This window comes from Anabrus simplex, chromosome 1 (genome assembly GCF_040414725.1).
Source record: "Anabrus simplex isolate iqAnaSimp1 chromosome 1, ASM4041472v1, whole genome shotgun sequence".
In the NCBI taxonomy this organism is placed as follows: domain Eukaryota; kingdom Metazoa; phylum Arthropoda; class Insecta; order Orthoptera; family Tettigoniidae; genus Anabrus; species Anabrus simplex.
The window spans coordinates 249,891,254-249,916,975 of record NC_090265.1 but is presented as its reverse complement, the minus strand read 5'-3'; the positions used below and the strand labels follow the sequence as shown (position 1 = coordinate 249,916,975).

General features: G+C 39.2%; 1 protein-coding gene across 3 annotated transcripts in view; it reads right to left on the bottom strand.

Moving 5' to 3' along the window:
* LOC136864568 (uncharacterized) overlaps positions 1 to 2,807 on the bottom strand; it is a 170,975-nt gene extending 168,168 nt beyond the window's left edge. Inside the window, exon 1 of one of the 3 annotated variants that reach the window (XM_068226062.1) lies at positions 2,757 to 2,807. The gene's annotated coding sequence lies outside the window, so the exon portion shown is untranslated. Of the gene's footprint in view, positions 1 to 1,007; positions 1,148 to 1,967; positions 2,028 to 2,756 lie in introns of those variants that run through there. The other 2 variants (XM_067141762.2, XM_067141744.2) reach the window with 2 other exon arrangements.
* Positions 2,808 to 25,722: the final 22,915 nt, after the last annotated feature.

Below are 25,722 nucleotides of genomic sequence, written 5' to 3'. Positions count from 1 at the left end.
AATGATCATTCTCAAGATTGAAAAACATTCAGAAAGTTTTCAAACTGTATGACCTTTAAGAGAAGACCTTTGAAACAAGAATGCTCAATCTACTGTACTCAATCTAGAAAACATTCCTCAGTGTTTATACTCCTGAGTGTACTGCCATTACTGTGATTTATTTTATTTTTATTTTTTTATTTTTGCTAGTTGCTTTACGTCGCACCGACTCAGATAGGTCTTATGGCGACGATGGGACAGGATAGGGCTAGGAGTGGGAAGGAATCGGCCGTGGCCTTAATTAAGGTACAGCCCCAGCACTTGCCTGGTGTGAAAATGGGAAACCACGGAAAACCATTTTCAGGGCTATCGATAGTGGGGTTCGAACCTACTATCTCCCGAATACTGGACACTGGCCGCAATTATGCGACTGCAGCTATCGAGCTCGGTACTGTGATTATTATTGTTGTTGTTAACTACAGTATGTCTTATTATTATTATTATTATTATTATTATTATTATTATTATTATTATTATTATTATTATCATCACCGGTTATTACAATAGCCTATGTCTGCAACATGGTCACTAACGTACACTTCTACAGTAGCCTACCTCAAGTACGGTATCCAGTGGAGATTTAACATTAGGCTATAGATTATCTTCACAATACAGAAAATTAAATCTTATGAATTCTCCTCGTTTTTTGTGAAAACAAAGCGTTTCACGATGCCACCCGACTAGATACTTACTAGTACTGTGATTATTTGTAATATAGGAACCTGTGTATATATCTGTACCTACATATTTTTCTACTTGTACTCCACTGAACTTTCTTTTTAGTGTGTTTTGTTTTGTTTATTCTTCTCTACTGTTATGTAAAATGGTATTACAGTTAATAAAGTATTATTATTAAAGCCAAGATAGATACCGGTACTACCTACTTGCTGTCAAGCAAGCTGCTCCTGTTAATTTACTTTCCCTCCCCTCTGTCCATAATAATATTTACATGCTTGGTAATTACTTACTGAAAAGTGTGAAGTATTCTGAAGGGACAGAAAGTACAACAGTCCGAGAGCACTTAGTCACAAATAAAATAGGGCTCAAGTCCACTAGGAACACTGGCGGAATTATAAAGTTCAGGGTAGGTGGACTCGGACTACTGTCACCTCCACCTGGACTTGGAGCTTCACCTGCTAAAACACCAAATTGCACTGAACAACCCTTTCCCTAACCAATGCAGCCAACAGTTAGGTATGAATTTCCACTATACCAGTGCCGATGATTCACTGGATTCTCCCTAGAAAGTAGGTAGTACTCAATAACCATTACAATAAAAATAAAAAAGTGTCATGATTAATTTTTCTTCCTTAAAATTATTCATTTGAGTATATTTTATCTGAACACCAAAAACTACGCATCGAAATGTATACCGGTACTCTACCCAAATGCCCCCCTTGGTCGAAGATGGATAGAGGGTGAAATATCTGTAGCCTACGGTGATTATTGGTAGGTACGGTACGACATGGTTTTCTCAATTTCAGTGTCATAAATTTATTGCACAGAGATACGAGCTGCGGAAATGAACTTGGTCGAGTAGCTGTGGTAATCTCAACTCCCACATAGCGTAGGCCCTACGGCCGCTTACGGTACCGTACGTAATTTAATTGAAAATTGTTTGCAACTCTGGATTTGACTATGGAGGTCAAGTTTCGATCCAGTATGTTACCTACCTTACTGTACAGTGAATTACTCTAAACCTCTGATCCATTATTTCTATTTAGATCTACATCGCATTTTTCGCAATACAGTATTTCTGTAATTTACATAATATACCGTATCGAAGTTTTTCTTATTTATTTCCTAGAGAAATACAGCGGTGGCCATCGTACAGCCCCCAGCACCGTATTGGCCTACTGGGAAAAATTAGAAACCACGGACAAATGTCGGTGAGGTTCAAATCCATTATTTTCCGAATACAAACTTACACGGCATGTGCGGAGCAGCCCACTCGTTCGGTAAATCCATGGTTCCATTCGTAAGCTCTCTGGAAAATAATTGCTTAAGTCAATGTTTTATATTCCCAAACTTCATCTCTGCCTAACCTTACACCTAAAAAGTGGTAGAATTTAAACCAGCTAATAATTAACAGTGTGTGTATAAATCAACTAGAATTCTCACAAACCATTGGACACATTAAATACTCATCAGACAGACATTTAAAAAGAAAAGGTACTAGATTTGGTGAGAAACTGGTAAATTGGCAATGCTGTAAATAACCGGAAGCGCATGGAAGTCATTAGGCAATTCAACTGAAGGTTTAATGTGAATGCTCCCTTCAACTTCAAGTAGGATACACCCATATTGACGAATCACAAGCAAGATTGCATCATTCTTATCACGCGACGCCACACGATGAGTGAACCATAAAGGTGTAGTATGACGTTACGACCGCATTTTTCCGAAACTTCATGTCGGCTGGAGCGATAATTGTGTTTTATGCGCTTTGTGCATATCGTCCAAGTGAGAACGCATTCAATCTGTGATTCACCTGAAGCATGTTCTGCCATCATATAAAATATTAACTCACTGAGATGAATAGCCTAGGCTACACTTCTACGGTATCTAGTGTACTTTACAAATTTGAGAACCAATTTACTTATTTTCATACGGAACTTATAAAATGATGACGATTATTATTATTATTATTATTATTATTATTATTATTATTATTATTATTATTATTATATTGTATGCAGGGTATAGAAACAAGTAACCTTAGCCTGCATGAAAACGAAGAGGAATCGACAGGACGGCTGAAATCGCCGCGACATCTTGCGGTCAACTTTTTGTCTTCTGCTGTGTAATGGCGGAAAGAGGTGTGTCTTTGAACAGGTGTTTTCTGGCCGTGTACATATAAAACTCACCGTGATAAAGATATATAATCACATACCGGTATTTCCTTACTTTATTTAACAAAATTTGTCTAAATTATGTACGGTAATCAAATTTTATAAAAATCGTGTTCGGAAGTACCGGTACCAACATAGTTGGAGATGTGTGAGATCTGGTAAATGCAGCACGGGTGAAGTTTAAGAAAGCGGAGATGGTTATTAGTGGAATACTGTGTAGGAGGGATACTGACTGGAGGGTGATTGGAGATTTAAATGAGACTATGGAGTGGGTATGTGGGAAACTGGGAGTGACATTTCTAGATCCTAATGGGTGGGTAGGAGATGGGGATCTGCGCTCAGATGGCCTTCACTTAAACCGCACTGGTACGTATAAGTTAGGAAATTTGTTTGGAAGGGTAATAGGGAGGTACATTCAGGGAAACGGGGTGGCCTAGGGAGCGGTGATAAGGGAACAGGGAACTGGAAATCAAGTAGGGATGACATAAAATTGTTAGTGTTGAACTGTAGAAGGAATAGAATTAAGTAATTTAATAGATATATATTTACCAGATATTGTAATAGGAGTTGAATCATGGCTGAGAAATGATATAATGGATGCAGAAATTTTCTCACAGCACTGGAGTGTGTATCATAGAGATAGGATAGGAATGGTGGGAGGGGCAGTATTCATTCTGGTGAAAGAAGAATTTTTAAGCTACGAAAAAGTTACAGATGAGACACATGAAATTCTAGGTGTAAGGCTCATTTCTAAAGATAATAGGCAACTTGATATATTTGGAGTGTACCGGTACAGACCGGGAAAGGGTAGCACTGACGCGAATTCGGAATTATTTGATAGGATAGCTGGCTATGTGGGAAACGACATGGAAAGAAATGTGATTGTAGCGGGAGATCTGAATTTGCCAGATGTCAATTGGGAAGGAAATGCGAACGACAGGAAGCATGACCAACAAATGGCAAATAAGTTAATATGGGGAGGACAATTGATTCAGAAAGTGATGGAACCAACCAGATGGAAAAATATCCTGGATGTGGTGCTGATAAAACCAGATGAGCTCTATAGGGAAACTGAAGTAATAGATGGTATTAGTGATCATGAAGCTGTTTTTGTCATAGTTAAAAATAAATGTGATAGAAAGGAAGGTCTTAAATGTAGGACTATTAGGCAGTACCATATGGCTGATAAAGCAGGCATGAGGCAGTTTCTAAATAGTAACTATGATCGGTGGAAAACGATAAATAAAACTGTAAATAGACTTGGGATGGGTTTAAAGAAATTGTTGAGGAATGCGAAAACCTATAAGGGTGGTAGGAATGGTAAAGACCCACCTTATTATAATAGAGAAATAAAGAGACTAAGGAGGAGGTGCAGACTGGAAAGAAATAGAGTTAGAAATGGCTGTGGAAGTAAGGAGAAATTGAAGGAACTTACTAGAAAATTGAATCGAGCAAAGAAGGCAGCTAAGGATAACCTGATGGCAAGCATAATTGGCAGTCATACAAATTTTAGTGAAAAATGGTAGGGTATGTATGTATGTTATGTATGTATGTATGTATGTATGTATGTATGTATGTATGTATGTATGTATAGGTATTTTAAGGCAAAATCATGTTCCAAGAAGGACATTCCAGGAATAATTAATGAACAAGGGGAGTGTGTATGTGAGGATCTTCAAAAGGCAGAAGTATTCAGTCAACAGTATGTAAAGATTGTTGGTTACAAGGATGATAATAATAATAACGGACCATTATATTGGTATTACAAGGATAATGTCGAGATAGAGGAGGAGACTAAGGCCAAAGAAGTATTAAAATTTACATATGATAACAATGACGTTTACAATAAGATACAAAAGTTGAAAACTAGAAAAGCGGTTGGAATCGATCAGATTTCTGGAGATATACTAAAGACAATGGGTTGGGATATAGTACCATATCTGAAGTACTTATTTGATTATTGTTTGGTCGGAGGAGCTATACCAGATGAATGGAGAATTGCTATAATAAGCCCTGTGTATAAAGGAAAGGGTGACAGACATAAAGCTGAAGGCCAGTAAGTTTGACGTGCATTGTATGTAAGCTTTGGGAAGGCATTCTTTCTGATTATATTAGACATGTTTGTGAAATTAATAACTGGTTCGATAGAAGGCAGTTCGGTTTTAGGAAAGGTTATTCCACTGAAGCTCAACTTGTAGGATTCCAGCAAGATATAGCAGATATCTTGGATTCTGGAGGACAAATGGACTGTATTGTGATTGACCTGTCTAAAGCATTTGATAGGGTAGATCATGGGAGACTACTGGCAAAAATGAGTGCAATTGGACTAGACAAAAGAGTGACTGAATGGGTTGCTATGTTTCTAGAAAATAGATCTCAGAGAATTAGAGTAGGTGAAGCTTTATCTGACCCTGTAATAATTAAGAGGGGAATTCCTCAAGGCAGTATTATCAGACCTTTATATTTTCTTATATATATATAAATGATACGAGTAAAGGTGTGGAATCGGAGGTAAGGCTTTTTGCGGATGATGTTATTCTCTATAGAGTGATAAATAAGTTACAAGATTGTGAGCAACTGCAGCGTGACCTCGAAAATGTTGTGAGATGGACAGCAGGCAATGGTATGTTGATAAACGGGGTTAAAAGTCAGGTTGTGAGTTTCACAAATAGGAAAAGTCCTCTCAGTTTTAATTACTGCGTTGATGGGGTGAAAGTTCCTTTTGGGGATCATTGTAAGTATCTAGGTGTTAATATAAGGAAAGATCTTCATTGGGGTAATCACATAAATGGGATTGTAAATAAAGGGTCATTACTTACTCCTTATTATTGGCGAATAATAAGGAGTAAGTAATACGATTTTATTACATTACATTGTTTTTATTTCATATTCCATTTCACGTTACTTACACTTATATTATTTTTTCATTTTATTTCAGATAAAGTTATATATCCATTACCACACAGAACTTTACCATCATGGCCCCGATCTGATTTTAAATTCTGAAGCACTTAAATTTTAGTATACCATCTAAGGAATGCTTATTAAATTTTTAACAAATCTTTCACCAAGGAATACAATCAAGTGTGCTTTTTACAACAAATGATATTTTAAGATTTTATAAGCAAAACTGGTATTTTCCAAGAACATCAACAAGAGAAATATGGACAGTTTGACTGTTTTACCTGTCTTATGACTTACAATTTTAACAAAATTTGAAGATCTTATTTTAAATTGTCAAACATTTTAATGTGTCTTTCCAATTTTAATATTTATTACTGATATATTAATGTTAATTTGTTATTAGCTGATGATGTCCCTTAGGGGACGAAACATGTTCTAGATATTAATAAATTATATATTGCGTTGAATGGGTGGACCGCTCAATTATAATATTTAAGTTTATCTTGAATATTAATTGATAGATTATAGTCAATACGGGATTAGTATTACTTGAAATGAAGCTGTTAAAGCTGATCACTTGTAAGTGGTATTTTACATGTGATAAATATCATTCTTGATCCGTATTGATGATACTTGAATGGAAGTTGAATTCAATAAATTAACTTATTGTTATTATTCCATTTAAGAGGTATGTTCCGAGCTGTCAGCGGAGAGATGGCGTGGAATGACATTAGTAGACGAATAAGTTTGAGTGGCATTTATAAAGGTAGGAAAGATCACAATATGAAGATAAAGTTGGAATTCAAGAGGACAAACTGGGGCAAATATTCATTTATAGGAAGGGGAGTTAGGGATTGGAATAACTTACCAAGGGAGACGTTCAATAAATTTCCAATTTCTTTGAAATCATTTAGGAAAAGGCTAGGAAAACAAGATAGGGAATCTGCCACCTGGGCGACTGCCCTAAATGCAGATCAGTATTTATTGATTGATTGATTGATTGATTGATTGATTGATTGTTTCCTTCAGCAATCCAATGCCGCCCGATCGGTGTGAGGAATGTGTGAGGACTACCTGCTCTGCTAAAGGTTGGAGCAGGTTAAAGAAGCGAGGCAAATTTACCCGTTTTACTCTATTGACACTAATCAAAGAGAAAGCGTGGAAGGGATACAACATTTCGAAAACTGAAGGTATCGGGCAAAGGAATACAAGGGCCACGAGGGGTGTGAAAATGAAAGACTCTCTTGGCCTCGAATGCTCCAATACTACTGAACCGAACCCCTCATAGATGATGTCAGACATATTATGATACGCACAACAGGAGAATCGAGGCGTGGACCGCGACTAGGAAAGGCTAACGACACAGCCCCGAACTGGAAATGTCCCTCATTTCAACGCAGTATAGGATAAACACTAAGACTACTAACAGTAAAAAAAGAATTAAATTCAAATGAGGGTTTATTGAAAATAATAAAAAATTCAAAAGGAACAAATAAGAAATGAAGCCAGCAATCAAAAAGAGATAATACATACATGTTCAACACCCATCCAACTGGAAATCATATCCAGGATGAATAGAAGTACATAGTGTGACGACTTCTGCTGTTTGATATATTCCTACATTACGCGGCGCTGGTGTAGGTAAACAGGGATCAGCTGTCCCTGAACATGTGATTTTAATTGAGATCTGATGTGACTTTATTCGGAATTTATCGTTTAAATAAATTATTTAAAACTGTGTGTTTATTATTGTTATGTTTCAGGAATGTGCATTCTCTTTACTGACCGATGACTGTGTTTATGTGCGATCTGTGTTTCACGCAAATTAAGATATAGTGTTCCTTGTTTTGAAAGCAATACGTGACAAATTTGTAGGAATATTTTACATTTAGTAATAATTTAATGACATTACTTCTGAAATTGGTTCGTCACTGTCTTAACGAATATCTCATGTTCAGTACAGCACCTAAGTCTATGAGAAACAGTAATTGGAGGTAAACTATCCAGGCATTCTTGAAATATTTCTCACAACAACTTCTTCTACATGAGAAAACAATAATAATTCACTCGATGGGTAAATGAGATAGTTGGATGCGTTACATTCTAGACTTGTTAGGGCCTCCTCTGTATTTTTTTTTGCTAGTTGCTTTACGTCGCACCGACACGGATAGGTCTTATGGCGACGATGGGATAGGAAAGGCCTCGGAGTTGGAAGGAAGCGGCCGTGGTCTTAAGGTACAGCGCCAGCATTTGCCTGGTGTGAAAATGGGGAAACCACGGAAGTATTGTTTTGCATAGAACCAATACATGCTGTACAGCCTATCACTTTTCTTGCATGTTTAACAATATACCCACAGAACTGATGAATAACATTAATTTTTGAACTGGTGAAAGGAGCTATTTGTTCATCTTCCCGAGCTAGTTGGCCGTGCGGTTAAGGGCACGCGGCTGTGAGCTTGCATCCGGGAGATAGTGAGTTCAAATCCCACTGTCGCCAGCCCTGAAGATGGTTTCCGTGGTTTCCCATTTTCACACCAGACAAATTCCGGGGCTGTACCTTATTTAAGACCATGGCCGCTTCCTTCCAACTCCTAGTCCTTTCCTATCGTTGCCATAAGACCTATCTGTGTCGGTGCGACCTAAGGCCACTAGCAAAAAAAGAAAAAAGGATAATGGTGGCTGATCAAAGGTAAGCGTGCTGTAATATTTTTCCTGAGCTGTACTTGTGATTTTGTCATTCTCTTTGACAACAGCTTTTGCCATGGCTCTAATCTGACTGAAAAATTATGTTAAAGGTACTATCACTTTAAGGCAGATGTTGACGTGGGATAGCCTTCGACCACTTTGAGAACAGAGTGGGATCTTTTGGGGGTGAAACAAAAATGACGCTTATCATTCGAATGTTTATTGTAACCTGAATTACAACCCGGGACATTGCAAGTTGTAGGCATATTCACATGCAGTAGTAAATTGAAGCATGAGCCAAATTATACGTCCTACTTCTCAAATGCTTAATCTTTTTCACTTTTCAGTTCATGAAAAGTTAATACCAGCTATTTTGTACATATACAACTAGAGAATGTATAAAACTACTGAAAAAGACCACAAACTGTTTACACACTTCCACATTAAGCCGACGAAAAGGGCGCGTACTTGGACCTTTTGTCGACAGCAGCGTTGCAGGTGGTGGAGAACATGTACACCGTGCTTGTTAACTGTGATTCAGAGGGAGTTGTCACACTATTAATTTCTATTTGTCCTGTCATATCATTGATGAGTGACCACATCCTTTCTTTTTAAATCACCAGGCTGAAATTATTAATATAACGCTCCCACTTTTTCAACTGTAGTCTCGCTACGTAATACCGTGATGCAATTACAATCCACACGGATTAATTCAAACATTCTTTCAGCGAGCATAATGAAATTCCAAGCCCACGCATCTATTATATTTTTACATCATCACAACAATTACTACACATCATAATTCCCACGCAGGGAGAAGCAGAAAAGAATAGTTAACAATATACTCAGAGAGACATAAACGAGCACGCAAGATCAGATCTTAACACAGAAAGCAGCATCTCTGGACCAAAGAATTAAAATTCAAAACCAAAGAGAAGCACAGGCAAGTGCATAGCCCGAATGAAAATAAACAACATGGCGGCCTCCAGGTCAACAAACGGCCAGGACGGACACCAAGGCAAAACAAGAATAGCCGTACCTACGACAAGCATGAAGTCCAGAAAAAGATTAAAGTATTTAATAAACTGATTGATACGTCATCCTTACTCTCCTTTCACATGCCCACACACGCAAACAAACACATACACACTGCCAGCATCGGCAAATGATACGAGCAGTTGCACCAGTAAATAAGTAACTGAGTAACTTACACAATGCCATTCAAAAGCATGAGAAATCGCAGTCACACGTTTCTGAACTGTTACAGCAGAACATGTTTGGAAAATGTAGAATTGATATTCAGCTTGATGCTCAGTTGCGTGCAAGCATTTACAATATAATGAGACCGTTCAAAAAAACAGAGAGGTGCTCAAGCTACTCGCAAATTACCATTCCAAGGACATTCTGACGGTGAAGATTCTTTGAACAGGGGCCTTATTTGGGTGCATTGAACTTACTCGTACCGGGCGAGTTGGCCATGCGCGTAGAGGCACGCGGCTGTGAGCTTGCATCCGGGAGATAGTAGGTTCGAATCCCACTATCGGCAGCCCTGAAGATGGTTTTCCGTGGTTTCCCATTTTCACACCAGGCAAATGCTGGGGCTGTACCTTAATTAAGGCCACGGCCGCTTCCTTCCAACTCCTAGGCCTTTCCTATCCCATCGTCGCCATAAGACCTATCTGTGTCGGTGCGACGTAAAGCCCCTAGGAAAAAAAAAAAAAAAAACTTACTTGCCACTTGCGATGCAACATTAAATACACACCTAGAAACAATGAACATGTTTTTCGGAACTTCAAACAGGATACAAAATGACTTTATAAGGGCCGTGAGTGATGTAGTTTTGGAAAAGTAATGTCAGAAATAAAACATGCTATTTTTGTTGCCCTTCATCTTGACAAGACTTCAAACATTATGAATCTGTCTCGACTATCAACCACTCTGAGATACATTGATTCTGAAAGTGGTAAAGTTCATGAAAGGTTCATTTCTTTCACTGAAGTCAGTGCAGATCGAACAGCCAGTGCTTTGCTTGAACATGTGAAAAACAGTGTTACTGAGTTTGACTTAAACTACAGGTTGGTTACACAAACATTCGACAGAGCAGCTATAATGGCCGGCCACACAAGTAGACTAAGAACCAAAGTACAAGAACTTTTTCTGAAGGCCACATTTACCCGTTGCTTTAGTCACAAGTTTAATCTGATTTTGTCACAGTCAGTTTCCTGTATCAAGGAATGTAGAATATTTTTTCAGACCTTAACAGGATTAGGATCATGTTTTCACAAGTCCTTTAAAAGATCTCATGAATTGAAAGAATTTAAGGGCTTTTGAGATATTCAGCATTTTATTAGATTGCCTGTAACTTTATCAAAACAATAATAATCAGAAAATGTTTTAAGGATTGAGTGATGTAGGTACTGTATTAACTTCCTGCAAATGTGGGGCAGAATAAGTTTATTTTTATTGTAAAAAAACGTTCACTTGACTACTGACATGTAGATGATATTGTAGATAAAACACAGATTTTCAAATACAACAGAGAAAAAATAACTCTAATTAACCTCATGAACATTAAACACCCTAAATAACAACAAGCTCATTGGTTTCTTCTATTTCATATTCATTGTCTGATTTCAAATTCTGATAATAGCCATGGAGTACGGGAAGCACAAATTTCAACATGGACATTATATCACGCAGTTCAGCCGCTTTGATGGGCCTACCATTAGGATACTTTGGTTCCAGAACAGTGTCATTTTCTGTGCCCTTTCCTTACCCTTCTGCAGACTTATGGTAGTATATTGGCCTATATCACTGTATGTGAACCATACGTGCACTTTATGCCCTCCCTGGAACCTCATAACAGATGCCTCTCGGAAGTCCACGCTTATGCCAGAAGGGGTTTTGTTTCTTTTTGTTAGCTTTTTTGTTAATGGAGTTAAACTAACAAAATCCTCTTTCTGCATTTCCACTACAGTGAACGGTTTCTTTTTCCTTGCATTTTGGATCAGGTTTGCCCATTCTTGAGGAGTGAAAACGTATTGGTTATGTCGCTTTAACTTTTCAATGATCCCAAAATCTGCATCCCAACGCAGATATGTATGGCCAGGCACCAAAAACCTATGTTCTATTCTCTCAAACCAGCCCATTTCAATCATGTAGATCCACACACACATAATGGGAAAGTACCGAGCTCGATAGCTGCAGTCGCTTAAGAGCGGCCATTATCCAGTATTCGGGAGATAGTAAGTTCGAACCCCTCTGTCGGCAGCCCTGAAGATGGTTTTCCGTGGTTTCCCATTTTCACACCAGACAAATGCTGGGGCTGTGCATTAATTAAGGCCACGGCCACTTCCTTCCCAGTCCTAGCCCTTTCCTGTACCATCGTCGCCATAAGACCTACCTGTGTCGGTGCGATGTAAAGCCAGTAGCACAATGGAAAAGTTCTTGTTTTGTCCCACACAAGAATCACTATAAACAATAAGGTGTTTCATGTTTCCTCTAATTTTGGGGATAATTTGAAGCAAAACTATCTATTTCATCCGCTCCACATCCTGCCATACACTCTGGCCAAACAGCCAAAAAAGATAGGCATTTTGGATATTTCGATCTCCTAATTTACAAAAAGCATTAAAACGTTCTTTCTTCCTGTCTTCTGCCATATCCTTGTAGCCACACCATTCTGTTTCACAGCACTGTATACTGATGCACACTTTAGCAGGTATAACCTCCCCTCCGCATGCAATATATTCTTCTCCACCGTTACGTGCCTTCTTCCTCCTAGTATCTTCCCATTATTCTGGATTTCTCTTCCTCTTTTTTGCTTTTAATTTCTATATTTTCTTCATTTATAAACAAACCACTATTTTCTGCATGAGCTATATTGATTATAAGCCCAGGTTTGCAACCTGCTCTCCCATTGGTTGGTTAGGTAATCATTTATCCAGTTGGAACCCAGGCATCAGAGAGATTTGGGATACCTCCTTATTCCACTCAGAAGTGTGAGACTGCTCTGTAAGGCCTGTTATATTATCCTCTTTAGTACTGACATTGAGCAATCCTGCACTCTGATAGTTCAATAAACAGATGCCAGATGAACCCAGCTCAATTTTCACCAAAAGGAGGGATACCCCCTTTTTCCACTAAGCCTTTCAATTACAGCAAAGAGGATGCCTAAAAATGCTCCAACACATTGGAATTTTTCAATTCGTCTTGTTGACACAGTGAAAGAACATCGCACTTCATTCCTTGAATTCTTTCAGAGTGTATTAGGTGAAAGGTCAAACTGCGGCAGTGAAACAGAAGTAGCGGCACAAAGTTTCATGAAATTTCTGACTAGCATTGAAACTTCCTTTTTATTACTGATTTTTAGCAATGTTTTTACTTTCACTGAAATCCTTTTCAATATCCTTCGATCGAAGCATTTAGACATCTTGTATGGCTCCCAGAAAGTTCAGGAAATCAAAAGAGAGATGCTAAACCTCAGAAAATAAGTGCAATATAACTTGGGCCGAGACTCGGGCCTATCATGGTTTTGAAGACTGTCCACCAGCTAAACGAGAGTGTCAGGAAGAAGATCCAATAATTTCAAGGAAATGCCTTTACTACCCTATTTCTGACGACATTATTGTACAATTAGATGAACGATTAGGGTCATTAAACCAATTACAGTTTACATCCTTGTTGGATCCTTTAAAGTACGAGGTGTACAAAGCTACTTTCCCTCATTCAGTTTTTGAAAATCTTAAACTGTCCTACAAAGACTTGTTTAATTTTATCCGATTGAATGAACTTATCGTGCTGTATTAATTTGACGAATTTTATGGTCAACACTCTCATAAGTTAGAATGTTCCCTGAAAAGCAAACAGTTTGATACAGCCCTGCCTGAATTGTACAAGTTGGGTTTACTTATGATAACTGTTCCAAGCACAACAGTGTCAATTGAAAGATCGTTTTCAGCTCTCAGGAGGATTAAGGCATATCAGTCAAATGTTCAGCCCTCCACCAAATGGAAAGATTGGCGACTTAGGCATTATTATGCAATAAAGTTGTGTTTCTTTATGTTAATAGAATCTTTCCATTTGGTGGAGGGCCGAACATTTGACATTTGGCACCCAGCGTGACGGTAGAATAGTTTTCTCGTCAGTGTTTTGTGGTTACTTCCGCAATGGAGAAGATTAAACGTAGAAGAATAATCAACAGATCATTGTTTACCTGACATCCTGTTGTTCTTATTAAGTTTCTTGAAGAGAAGAAATATGAAGAAGCTCGCGCAGCATTTGCTTCTTTGGAACAATATTTCGAGAATATGGATGCCCAGAATGAAGAGGTTATGGAATGGATGTTGGATAATGGTGCTAGTGAAGAAGAATTAGATCAAGAGGCGCTATCAGCCAATGAGTACTGCAGTAAGTACGAACTGTTGAAGGTAAAGTGCTTAAAAATTGATTCCCTAGACCGACAGTCTATCGCAAGTGAAGATTCAGTAAATTCAGTAAATGTTGCTCAAGTAAATAGGAAAATCAAGCTCCCAACCATAGAATTTCATAAGTTCGGTGGTGAACTTAGAGATTGGTTGCCATTTTGGAACCAGTTCCTGCGTATTCATGACAATATAGAGATTGCACCAGTAGATAAATTTTATTATCTGATGCAAGCTACTTTACCAAATTCAAAAGTTAGGTCTGTTGTAGGCAGTTTTCCAGCTACAGCTGATAATTACATGTTAGTGATAGAGGCATTTCAAGAACGTTTTGGGAGGGAGGATCTTCTCAGTTTGAACCTTCCTGCTAGTAAATCATGCCATTCCCTCACGGAGATGTATGATAAGCTGGAGTGTCACTTAAGGGCACTTGAATCTCTTGGTGTCGCAACTGGGAAATGTGCAGCAATCCTTTGCCCTTTGTTAGAATCATGCATGACAGAAGACTTTTTAAGAGTATGGCAGTGATGTCCATTATATAGTGATATTGCTAATGCAGAACAATGGCTTACTAAATTCATGTCATTTATGAAGGCTGAAGTTCAAAATGAGGAAAGGATCCATGTTGCCATGTCTGGTTTTAAAAAGTCAGCTGATAGGGCAAAGAAAGATAGCAGTCCTAAATATGTTCAAGGCAAGATGTTCCTGAAGCAATGGGCTTACTCTTGTTACAGGAAAATAAACATTCTGCTTATGATGTACATCATAGTAGCACTGACTGCTACAAAGCACGTGATATGCCTCTCTCAGAAAAACTTGAAATTATTAAGGATAAGAAATGCTGTTTTATTTGCATTAAACCAAACCATGCGACTAAAAAGTGCACCTTTAAGCAAAAATGTTTGATTTGTGATAAGCGTCACGTTATCCTGTTATGTCCAGATTTTTTTGCTTTACGTCGCACCGACACAGATAGATCTTATGGCGACGACGGGATGGGCCTAGGAATGGGAAGGAAGCAGCCGTGGCCTTAATTAGGGTACAGCCCCAGCACTTGCCTGGCGTGAAAATGGGAAACCACAGAAAACCATCTTCAGGGCTACCGACAGTGGGGTTCGAACCCACTATCTGCTGGGTACAAGCTCACAGCTGCGCGCCCATAACCGCATGGCCAACTCGCCCGGTATGTCTGGATTTAAAGAGAAGTAAGAATATAGTTAACTGTAATGAGTCCGGCAGGCCTGAAATCGTGAATGTGCAGCAGGATGAAGCCCTTGACAATCTGACATGTGATAATAGTGTGTTGCTTCCCACGCTTCTGGCGAAGGTTCAAGGGAATGGATCTCTATGTACTGTGAAGGCAGTTCTTGATACAGGGTCACAGCGATCGTACATCTTGAAGGGAACAGCATGGGAAATGAATTATTCACCTCTTTGGAGGGGAAACTGTTGTCCACTCACTATTTGGAGGCCAAAAAACTGGCAATTGTGAGCATGATAAATATAGAATTCATCTTCTGAGTCTCAGCAATGACTTTTTGCGCAATTTTGAGGTCTGGGACCAAGACAATATCTGTAATAATATACCTCATATTCAAGATAGGACATTGGCTAGTGGGGCCGATGACCTTTGATGTTAGGCCCCTTTAAACAACAAACAAACAAGCATTGGCTAGTGAAATAGTTGATGATAACAATTTGCAGGAAGTCATAGGTACTCTAGGTCCTATAGAAATTCTTATTGGTGCTGACATTGCTGCCAGATTCTTCATTGGCAATGTTAGAAGTGTAACAGGTGGTTTGATACCTATGGAGACTAGGTTAGGTTAGACCATTTACGGTAAATATCCCAGTAAACAACCCAGAGTTACAACTGCTATGATTGTCACATCTATGCTAACTAATGAATTAAGTATCTCGATCTTTGAAAATTGGAGTTGATTGGTATTACTGATCCTGTTGATACGGAAGCATAGCTTGAATTGCAGGTGGAAGTTGATAAGCATTTTCAAGATACTGTAAGGGTAAGTTGTGAAGGTCGATACCAAGTTCAGCTTCCCTGCAAGGATAGGCACCCTCCTCTTCCATTGAATTACACTCTGGCTGAAAAACGACTGGATTCCACTGTCAAGAAGTTGAAGGCTAATGCGCTGTACTTAGAATATGAACATGTTTTTGAGGAGTGGCTTGAAGAAGATGTAATTGAAAGAGTTCCTGACTCAGAGATTGTTAGTGATAGGTGTCATTATCTTCCTCACAGACATGTAGTGAAAGAAAATAGTACTACAAGAATTAGACCTTTGTTCGATGCATCAGCTCGTGAAAAGAATAGCCCATCATTGAATATGTGCTTGGAGAAAGGGATACCATTGATAGAACAGATACCACCACTTCTTTTAAGATTCCGTCTGAAGCAAGTAGGAGTTGTAGCTGACATCAAGCAAGCTTTTATGCAGATTAGTGTGAATGTAAATGATAGGAACTTCCTACTCTTTTTATGGAAGGATGATTTAGAGAACGTCACAGGAGAGTTGTGTTTGGTGTTGTTTGTAGCCCTTATCTGTTAAATGCAATCATCAGACTTCATCTCACAAAGGTTCTAGATGAATTTAATAATAATGTTATTTGCTTTACATCCCACCAACTACTTTTACAGTTTTTGGAGACACCGAGGTGCCGGTATTTAGTCTCACAGCAGTTCTTTTACGTGCCAGTAAATCTACTGACACAAGGCTAATGTATTTGAGCACCTTCAAATACCACCAAACTGAGCCAGGATCGAACCTGCCAACTTGGGGTCAGAAGGCCAGCACTTCAACTGTTTGAGCCACTCAGTCTGGCTCTAGATGAATTCAATCAGGGAGTTTCTGCGTATTCAGAGACCACAATTAAAAGTCTTTTTAGATTGCTTTTATGTTGATAATGTAGTCACAAGTGTTCATGATGAGGATCAGCTTAGAACATTCATTCAAAAAGCCACCTCTATCATGGCTGATGGAAAGTTCGAATTACGTGGATGGGAATTTTCAGATTCAGTTACAGAGGCTTGTTTCGCTAATGTACTTGGTTTAATCTGGGACAGAAAACATGACACTCTGGCCATAAGCCCGGACTGTTCCTAGAACTTTCCAGAGAAAATTACCAAAATAACTATTCTTTCTACAGCCCATAATGTGCTTGATCCAATTGATTTTTCATCTCCTGTGACCTAGAGCCAAAACTTATCTTAAGAGAATTATGGAGTTTAAAAATTGGGTGGGATGAAGAGGTGGATCAGAGCATTGCGAACATATTTGCAAAATGGGCAGATGATGTTGCATGTTTGAAAGACTTGAAGATCCCAAGATGGCTACCCTCTAACAGTGAACCATCTGAATGGAGTGTGCATACATTTTGTGATGCCAGCAAAGATGCCTACGCGGCGGCTGTGTTTTTTGAGGGTGGAGATGGTTTAGCATGTTAATGTACAGTTGATTCAGGCAAAAATGAGATTTTCTTCTACGAATAATACAGTCGCGATACCTCGCCTAGAATTGCTTGCTGCATTGATAGGTCCTAGGCTCCATTCATCAATCATTGAATATCTTTCCAGTAGCTGTGAATCATATTTCTGGAGTGATTCGTCTACAGTCATAGCATGGGAAACTGGGTGAAAGAGATAAAGAAGCTGACTCAAGTAGAACAGTGGCATCATGTTCCAGGTGTTTGTAATCCTGCTGACCTGCCATTTAGAGGTTGTTCAATCAATCACTACTGATCTGCATTTAGGGCAGTCGCCCAGGTGGCAGATTCCCTATCTGTTGTTTTCCCAGCCTTTTCTTAAATGATTGCAAAGAAATTAGAAATTTATTGAACATCTCCCTTGGTAAGTTATTCCATTCCCTAACTTCCCTTCCTATAAACAAATATTTGCCCCAATTTGTCCTCTTGAATTTTAACTTTATCTTCATATTGTGATCTTTCCTACTTTTAAAGACACCACTCAAACTTATTCGTCTACTAATGTCATTCCACGCCATCCTCCACCGACAGCTTGGAACATACCACTTACAAACCATCACTCTCATTTTTGTTCCGTATTGAAAACAGCGATCTCACTTAGCTTACAAAAGGAGTATATTTATTACCCCACCTATTCAATACAATTAATTGTATGACGACTGATTGTATTGAATATAGTAGGTGGGGTAATAAATATACTCCTTTTGTAAAATAAGTGAGACATTCCAGTTAGTCGAGCAGCTTGTCTCCTTACTCCCAAGTCTTCCCAGCCCAAACTTTGCAACATTTTTGTAACACTACTCTTTTGTCGGATATCACCCAGAACAAATCGAGCTGCTTTTCTTTGGATTTTTTCCAGTTCTTGAATCAAGTAATCTTCGTGAGAGTCCCATACACTGGAACCATACTCTATTTGGGGTCTTACCAGAGACTTATATGCCCTCTCCTTTACATCCTTACTACAACCCCTAAACACCCTCATAACCATGTGCAGAGATCTGTACACTTTATTTACAATCATATTTATGTGATTACCCCAATGAAGATCTATCCTTATATTAAGACCTAGGTACTTACAATGATCCCCAAAGGGAACTTTCACCTCATCAATTCAGTAATTAAAACTGAGAGGATTTTTCCTATTTGTGAAACTCACAACCTGACTATTAACCCCGTTTATCATCATGCCATTGCCTACTGTCCATCTCACAGCATTATTGAGGTCACTTTGCAGTTGCTCACAATCTTGTAACTTATTTATTACTCTGTACAGAATAACATCATCTGCAAAAAGCCTTATCTCTGATTCCACTTCTTTATACATATATTTGATATATATAAGAAAACATAAAGGTCCAATAATACTGTCTTGAGGAATTCTCCTCTTAATTATTACAGGGACAGATAAAGCTTTGCCTACTCTAATTCTCTGAATTCTATTTTCAGGGAAAGAGTTGCTTCAGTCATCATGGTGGGAGGGACCTGAATGGTTGTACCAACAACGTAGCAGTTGGCTTTTAGCCAAAGTCAAATGAACTAACAAGGAAACATCGGAAATGGGCAAGTCGCCGATCGCGATGAAACTTGGAAAACACATTGAGGTACACGTAAAAAAGATGTCGGCATCAATTTTGGGTGCCAACATTCATTAGGGCGTTAACTACGGGGCCTAAAAGTTGCAACATTTCAAATTCTGCGCGATCAGCGATGAATACCTGCTGGCCAATGCTAGGCCGGGACACTGCGTGCATGGAGACACGCCTCTGCACCTCCTCCCCTCCCAATCCAATTGGTTCGCCACCGCACGTTCCCCTTCTCCCCGCGCTTGCCGGCCGCTTAGCTGTCGAAGAGAACCGGTGCTACACTTTGCGTTCTCTATCAGCCTTCCTCATATCTCTCCTTTGTAATTTCCACATTGTATTGTTTACATTTTCTGAATTGTTTATGAAAACGTTTGCACCGGGCGAGTTGGCCATGCGGTTAGAGGCACGCGGCTGTGTGCTTGCATCCGGGAGATAGGGGGTTCGAATCCCACTGTCTGCAGCCCTGAAGATGGTTTTCCATACTTTCCCATTTTCACACCAGGCAAATGCTGGGGTTGTACCTTAATTAAGGCCACGACCGCTTCCTTCCAACTCCTAGGCCTTTCCTATCCCATCGTCGCCATAAGACCTATCTGTGTCGGTGCGACGTAAAGCAATTAGCAAAAAAAAAGTATGGTACTTGTTGTTAATTGTGTTTTGTTTGTTTTCTTTTCAATCTTTAATGTTTCAAATAGACCAAAGATTGTTTTTGTTTACTATCAGTTATTGACGGGGAGTTCGCCTGATGTAATGTATAGAGTCATTTATTTTGTTGCCTGTTAATTGTTTGTTGTTGTATCAGTTCGTACATTAGCTATTTAACTTTTTGCGTATGTAACTGCCATTATACCCAGAAGACTGTTAGTGTGATACTTTAATATCGGTACTTGTTGAATACATAGACCTTCGTCAGCTAAAACGCAAAAGTACCGGTAAAGTAAGACTACAGGTCTGCCTGTGATTACTGTATATCTACTGCGTATATAAATGCACATCTTTTTTTTTATTTTTCAAGGCTTTTCTTATTACGTCAAACTTTACTACATTCCATGTCATACTCATATCGAAGTTGCCTATGCATTAAATTTATTTATATTGGACAACCGTTGTTGCAATTGAAATGTGTTGTGCCTGTCACTGCAAAACATAAATAAATGGTTCAGTACAAGCACAAATAAAAAACATTCTACCTATAGGCCTATTCCTTATACCAGAGTACGCAATACGGAAAATACCAGGAGTTTCAAACTCGAAATTTATAACTGCTGTTGTTGTCGTCTGCGATGTCGTTTCATTATGACACAACTGATAGCGTACACAAAATGGGTGGGGGGGAAGGGGACATAAAAAGAAGATCTGGACCTATAACCAGGTTTTGATATCCCGAGGTACTGAATCACATTACATTCATTGGGTTCCTCTACCCAGGCATGTAATTTCTTTACATAAAAAGGTATTTAACGTTGTTTAAAGGTGGGAGATTTATTTTAGTGGTGGGTGATTTAATTTAACTAATTCCATATGTATGTCCACTCTAAAGGACACTAACGACAGCTTTAAGGCGTTTTAGAAGTAAATAATAATTTACGCATAGGTAGGACGCGGTACCCCATCCCACGCTTGACCACGCCCGGTGGTAGGCTGCTTAACTCGGAGTTGTACCCACGAATGTAACAACTCACCGGAATTAGCAGGAATGGAAATATAACATTTGAATAAGATATGGTATATTAGTTTAGGTTATTTATTATCATTATGTGTGAAACGGAACGTTATTTAAAGAATTTCAATAATTATAGTACGAAGAGAAGCAAAGTATAGAGCTGGTCCCGTTCAACAGCTAAGTAGCCGGCAAGCACGAGGAGAAGGGAAACGTGCGGTGGTAAACCAATTTGATTGGGAGGGGAGGAAGTGCAGAGGCGTGTCTCCATGCACGCAGTGTCCCGGCCTAGCATTGGCTAGCAGGTATTCGTCGCTGATCGCGCGGAATTTGAAATGTCGCAACTTCTAGGCCCCGTAGTTAACGCCCTAATGAATGTTGGCACCCAAAATTGATGCCGACATCGTTTTTACGTGTACCTCAATGTGTTTTCCAAGTTTCATCGCGATCGGCGACTTGCCCATTTCCGATGTTCCCTTGTAAGAGCCTGCCATGCTCCTTCAAGATATTCGTGAAGCTGCTGTGCCTGACATTAATAAAATTGTGTCCTCCAGTTTGAACAAGAGGCTGAAGTATTGATTATCACTGAAGGAGAATCTGAGAAAGAGGTTCCACAGTGAGTATTTGGATCAACTGTGACAGCAGATGAATGCCAGGCAGTTAAAAAATGTTCAGATTGATGATGTTGTACTCATTGGAAATGAAGACTCAAAGAGACTGGATTGGCCTCTAGGAGAGGTCCTAGAACTTCTGCCTGGAAAGAATGGAGTTACTTGTCTTGTCCGCCTGAAGACTGCTTCTGGAGAATTTCTGTGCCCAGTTCAAATCAAATCAAAATCTCTTTATTTGCAAATGAGATGTCTACCTCGGTGGCAAATGATACACTAAAATACATTATTGTCAAGCACTAAATTTTAGATTAACAAGAGAAGAAAATTTTCCTAGAATACAATATTATACAATTTACGCTAACAAATATTTTTCTATTAAACACACAGCTCATCCTTAATAAATTTATATTGTTTACAAAATTCTACTTATAATATCTCCTGTACTTACAAATATAGTCAACTCATATACAGTATGTGGAATTACTTCAAATAATACTATAGACCTGGTATAAGATTAAAATTTACATTGCATTTATTTACTTTCTTTTTTATTTTTTTATTTTTACCATTCTGGAACCTAAGTAGCATAACGACCTGCTGCGTCTTAACCAGAGCCCCCTTTTGCCACCACTTTTCAGAGTTCCTGAAGGGCATTCACAGCTACCATAGCGGTCCCAGGGTCCTCGAAGTCCCCACTATACTTCACCCCTACAGGCAGTCCCCTACTTTGGCTGTCCAAACTCCTTAGACCACGGGGATGGAATTAAGTCTCTATCTCCTAGAAGCCAAAGATAGTGAACCTACATCAGAGATTAAATCTTCTGTTCCAGACACTGAAAGGATGACTGATCTGACTGTGAAAGAAGATAGTGATGTGTCGTTGGATAATGTGAGTGATGTGGGAGATGTGAACAAGACTCGAAGTGGAAGAATTACAGAAGCGCCAAAAAAATATTTGGATTAACTTGAACTTGTCTGTCTTTTGTGTCACTTTGTTTGTTTCAGGTGTGAGCAGAATTGATGATGTTCCCAGGACTATAAGTTAACTGTTTCACATCCGTTAACTTGGTGGGAGAATGTTGGGAACACTGAGCGAGATGTGTTTGTTTGCTAAGATAGAGGAGGCTGTGTATAATCTATCTCTTATATGATCCTTGTAGTCAGTTAGGAAAAATTGGCGACATAGGCATTATTATGCATTAAATTTGTGTTTCTTTAAGTTATAGAATCTTTCCATTTGGTGGAGGGCCGAACATTTGACAGTATCATCAAGTCTTTAATGGTCTGACAGTCTGGCATCATTGTTAGATGGTTTGAGTCCTGTTGGTGGGGAAAAAAAAAAATTGCCATCAGAATGTTGGTCACCAGGGTATACAATTTCTGATCACTAGATTGCATGCCAAAAGCTTGGATTCAATTCCAAACCTCTCTGCAGTGTTCCTATGGAATGCAGGCACATGACACTGTTATTCATCAAATGCGGATGTTAAGCATTGAGCAGACCCCTTAGTGTTATTCAACAGGATTAGGCTATGTGTTGACACTGGATTATACCCTCTCCCTACCTAATTATCATTATATCACACCCAGACATGTAGATCATCCATGGGCATCAAGTAGAATGACCTCCAACTGGTGAGCCAGCAGGTCCTTGGACACTATTGGTGTTAAAAAACAAACAAAACAAAGTGTCTATAATCACAAAGAATGGGTACTGTCCACCTAATCAATACAAGATATAATAAAGTATTGATTAGGTGGACAGTACCCATTCTTTGTGATTATAGATACTAAGTATCAATACGGACATGAAACTGATAGATTACAAAACGAAGTGTGTATTTAAGTATAAGCCATATAGGCTCAGGTCTACAGCCAGGCCTGCGCGCACATGCGTGCGCACACACACACATATATGTGAAACTAGAGGGAGTTAACGCCGAGCAGAACGACTAATTACTCAACATGGTCACTTAAATACAGCCAGGTCACTGCCCTCCATAACAACCCTCTGTAAACAAATAGATATTGCTTTCCTGAGAAAATCCCTCACAGGCAACATTCATATAAACCCTTTCAACCGCTTACAGCTGAACTATCGTTCCACTCAAAGAGGTCGAGGTGTGTCCCTTTTCCCTCCATTTGCAAGAACAGCATCATATCAAAGTGGCTTCTTTAGTCATTCTGCTCGGTTGTGGAATGAACTCCCACCGCAGATAAAAGAACTACCTGCAGAAAAATTTTGTAAATATGTAAAAAGGATGTATATATAACGAAACCCTCTGTACAAAACATAATTTATCTACTGTGTGAATTTTCAGTATGAGTGGGAGGATGGATGAAAGTTATGGGATATATTTTTTTTTTTTTTGCTAGGGGCTTTACGTCGCACCGACACGGATAGGTCTTATGGCGACGATGGGATAGGAAAGGCCTAGGAGTTGGAAGGAAGCGGCCGTGGCCTTAATTAAGGTACAGCCCCAGCATTTGCCTGGTGTGAAAATGGGAAACCACGGAAAACCATCTTCAGGGCTGCCGATAGTGGGATTCGAACCTACTATCTCCCGGATGCAAGCTCACAGCCGCGCGCCTCTACACGCACGGCCAACTCGCCCGGTAGTTATGGGATTATGGGGTTTTTAGAGAGAGGGAGGGAGAGAGAGAGAGAGAGAGAGAGTGTGTGTGTGTGTGTGTGTGTGTGTCAAATTACTTGAATGTTGAACAAGTCTTGTGAGTATTATGTAAATATGGTAACTGTATATAAGAACACTATGTAGAATGTAATTGTATATTTATATATTATAATTTTAAGTGGTGATGGAGGCACTTTTGTGTATGTGGGGCTATGCCCTTTCTCCATTCACCATCCCTACATTGTAACTACAATTAGTGGAAAATAAATAATAATTTTATATATATCGAGCAGTGTATCAAGTTCCAAAAACATGATGCTCTCAATTTTATTGATTTCAAGATAACTTTTGATAGCATACCTTTTCGGATTATCATTGAGTTGGGAAGGATTGAAACCAATGAAGTCAGGCACGCATTCAAAGTTCTGAAGAACAAATAAAGCTGCTGGCATAGACCAGATCCCAGCTGAATTCTTGAAGGCTGGTAGAGAAGATCTGGGAGTACAGCTAACTAGATTGTTAAATAATTACTGGTAGACACAGTGCATACCTGACAATTGGGGGAAAGGTATTCTTGTAAAGATCCCCAAGAAGGACAATCTCAATGATTGCAATAAGTGGCGAGGAATCACCCTCCTTTTGGTACCTGGTAAAGTATTCTCGATCGGTTAATAAACTGTTGCAAGAGGAACAGAGCTGGGTTCCATCGTGACCACTCATCTCACGAACAAATCTTAATGGTGCATAACATCGAGCAGTGTATCGAGTTCCAAAAACCTGATGCTCTCAATTTTATTGATTTCAATAAAACTTTTGATAGCATACATCAGGACTTGTTGTGGAACATCGTAAGGAGCTATGGTATCCCAGGTAGATTTATCAACATCTTCAAAAGACTGTATAATAACAGCAGCTGTTGTGTGAGGGTGATAGTGGGAGAACGAACTTCATCATTGGTACAAGTATTAGACAGGGCTCTATTTTATCACCCTTTCTGTTTCTCCTCACCATCGATTTTGTTATGTGGAAAGCGCTGAATGGACCTAGCACTGCAATCTCATGGAATGACCACATGCTGCTCACCGACCTTGATTTGGTGACTATGGTGCATTGCTGACAGAAACCAGTACCTAACTACTAGACAAGATTAGCAGCTTACTAAACGAGGCTGGAAAAGTTGATAAAATAAAATCAGTGTTGATTGGTAATAACGCTTCTATCAGACTGATCACTGTTGGGCAGCAGGCAGTTGAACAACTGAAACAATTCAGTTACCTTGATAGCATCTTATTACAAGATGGCACAGAGAGAGAGAGAGAATTGGCAAAGCCTCAGCAGTCTTTCAGCGCTTGCAAACCAACTGGTCTGCTTTAATGGTCGATAAAAAGACAAAACTCAAACTTTATAAAACACTTGTCATACCAACATCAATCTATGCCAGTGAAACACGGAAAATTATGGTGCAGACAGTGTGGGAGCTTAACGTATGACACCTACGTTATTTATGCAAAACTTTAGGTGTCACTTGGCGTGACCAAGTCACCAATCAGAAAATTTTGCAACAGAGTGCTGCAGCAAATTACAGCATATTGTGGTGGAATGTTGACTGTGTCTAACTGACTATATTCTCCGTCTATCAGACGGCCAATATTCTAAGAATGCTATGCAATGGAAGCCACCAGGAGGTAGGCGGAAGCCGGACAGGCCACTTAAAGCATGGCGCCAAATGTTCAAAAAAGACCTACGAATAGTTAGGGTCAGGTGGGATGATATTGAGAATGCTGCTTCAGGTATGTCTCATTGGCAGAAGCTTGATGCCCTGTGTGCTTTG